At 43.2% G+C, this 2363-nt stretch overlaps 1 pseudogene; it reads left to right on the top strand.

Moving 5' to 3' along the window:
- Positions 1-925: 925 nt before the first annotated feature.
- Positions 926-1563, top strand: LOC100961784 (annotated as a pseudogene).
- Positions 1564-2363: the final 800 nt, after the last annotated feature.

Here is a 2363-nt window from a genome sequence, read left to right as displayed (position 1 = left end):
ATTTTTGCCTATTGTTATCTGTAGTACACTGAATAATGGCCCCCAGAGGCGTTCACACCTAATTTCAGGAACCTCGTTGGCCTTATATGGCGAAACAGTTTGTCCAGATGTTATTAAAATTCTTGAGAAAAGATATCCATGTGGGCTGTGTATCATCACAACAACTCTTCTCTTCTCTTTTTTTTTTTTTTTTTTTTTTTTTCCACTTCTGATTCTTATGGAAGGGAAGCAGGAAGAGACAGTGAGTAGAAGCTGTGACCACAGAACTAAGATGCGAAAATGATGCAAGGGAAAAGCTGTAAGTCAAGAAATACAGGAACATTGGCTCGGTGTCCATAGCTCACCGGTTAGGACTCTGGCCACACGCACTGGGGCCGGTGGGTCTGAGCCTGGGCCTGCTAAACAACAATGATGACGACAACAACAAAAATAGCTGGGCATTGTGGTGGGAGCCTGTAGTCCCGGCTACCTGGGAGGCTGAGGCAAGAGGATTGATCAAGTCCAAGAGTTTGAGGTTGCTGTGAGCTATGATGGCATGGTGCACTACTCAGGGCAACAGAGTGAGACTGTCTCAAAAAAAAAGAAATACAGGAACATGCCTCTACCAGTTTGTGACAAAGACAGGACTAAGAATCAACCAATTCTAACTCGATTCCCTACTTTTACATTATTCTTTCCATTTAGTCACATAGTTTCTGTATATGCTAAGTCCTATTTCAGCTGAGCATGCACACCTGTAATCCTAGTACTTTGAGAGACCAAGGTGAAAGGATTGCTTGGGGCCAGGAGATCAAGACCAGCCTGAGCAAGAGTGAGACCCGCCCCTCATCCTTGCAAAAATAAAAATAAATAACAAATTTTAAAAGTTAAGAAAAAATTTTCTCAATTATGTGGGTGAAGAGATGCTTCTAGAAAGAACACCACAATGGCCACTCAAGGAGAGCCTCAGATTCAGTTCAAACTAGTTTTGGTTGGTGACGGTGGTACTGGAAAAACTACATTTGCAAAATGTCATTTGATCAGTGAATTTGAGAAGTATGTAGCCATCTTAGGTGGTGAGGTCCATCCACGTGTTCCACACCAACAGAGGATCCATTAAGTTCACTGTATGGGATACAGCTGGCCAGGAGAAATCTGGTGGACTGAGAGATGGCTATTATATCCAAACCCAGTGTGCCATTGTAATGTTTGATGTAACATCAAGAGTTACTTAGAAGAATGTGCCAAACTGACATAGAGATCTGGTATGGAATGTAAAAACATCCCCATCGTGTCGTGTGGCAACGAAGTAGACATTAAGTAGACATAAGGGAAAATGAAGGCGAAATCTAACGTCTTCCCCCCAAAGAGTAATCTTCAGTACTCTGACATTTTTGCCCAAAGTAACTACAACTTTGAAAAGCCCTTCCTCTGACTTACTGCAAATCTCGCTGGCCACCCTAACTTGGAATTTGTTGCCATGCCTGCCCTTGGCCCGCCGGAGCCGTCCTGGACCCAGCTTTGGCAGCACAGTATGAGCAAGACTTAGAGGTTGCTCTCCCAGATGAGGATGATGACCCGTGAGAATGGAGTTGGAGCCCAGGATCACAAGTCTAGTTTTATATCCTGTGATGTCAGTGGTGCAGTGTGTGTGCCACTTTATTTTCTAGCTAAGAGGAACAGTTTCATCTGTAGGATACCAAAGGATATGAATGGGCCTAGGAGTGGATGTGGCGGTTTTAAAAACACTTCCTTTCTTTGGGCCTACATATTTAGCTGTTTTGGAAAGCAGTTGATTCATTCTCGAGTTCTGAATGTAAGACTGCTACAGTCACATCACAGTATGTAGTGATGAAATCTTAGTTGTTAATGTCATTTCCATTCCTTTTCGTTTAGAATCAGAATAAAGTTTTTATTTCAAATATAAAATTTTTTTGGATAAACTAAACAATTATACAAATACTGTACTAGAATTTTAACATGCTGATTTTATCCATTCATCATCTATCTGTCTGCCTGTCCATTTACGCATCCAATAACCACATCATGGTGCCAGGGTAAAGGATGTGAAAGCTAGCCCAGGCACGCTGGCTCATGCCTGCAAACTACTTAGGAGGCTGAGATGGGAGGATCCCTTGAGGCCAGGAGTTCAAGATCAGCATGGGCAACCGAGGCCCCATCTCAATGAAAAATAAATTTATTTATTTATTTTAGACAGCCTCAAGCTCCCCTGGGTAGAATGCCATGGCATCACAGCTCACAGCAACCTCCAACTCCTAGGCTCAAGGAGTCTCCTGCCTCCACCTCCCAAGTAGCTGGGATCACAGGTGCCCACCACAACACCTGGCTATTTTTTTTGCAGCCATGATTGTTGTTTGGGGCAG

The sequence above is a fragment of the Otolemur garnettii genome, unplaced genomic scaffold (assembly GCF_000181295.1).
Source record: "Otolemur garnettii isolate 467f Iridium unplaced genomic scaffold, OtoGar3 scaffold00147, whole genome shotgun sequence".
In the NCBI taxonomy this organism is placed as follows: domain Eukaryota; kingdom Metazoa; phylum Chordata; class Mammalia; order Primates; family Galagidae; genus Otolemur; species Otolemur garnettii.
Note: the sequence above shows the minus strand (reverse complement) of the source record. Positions and strands in the feature narration are given on the sequence as shown.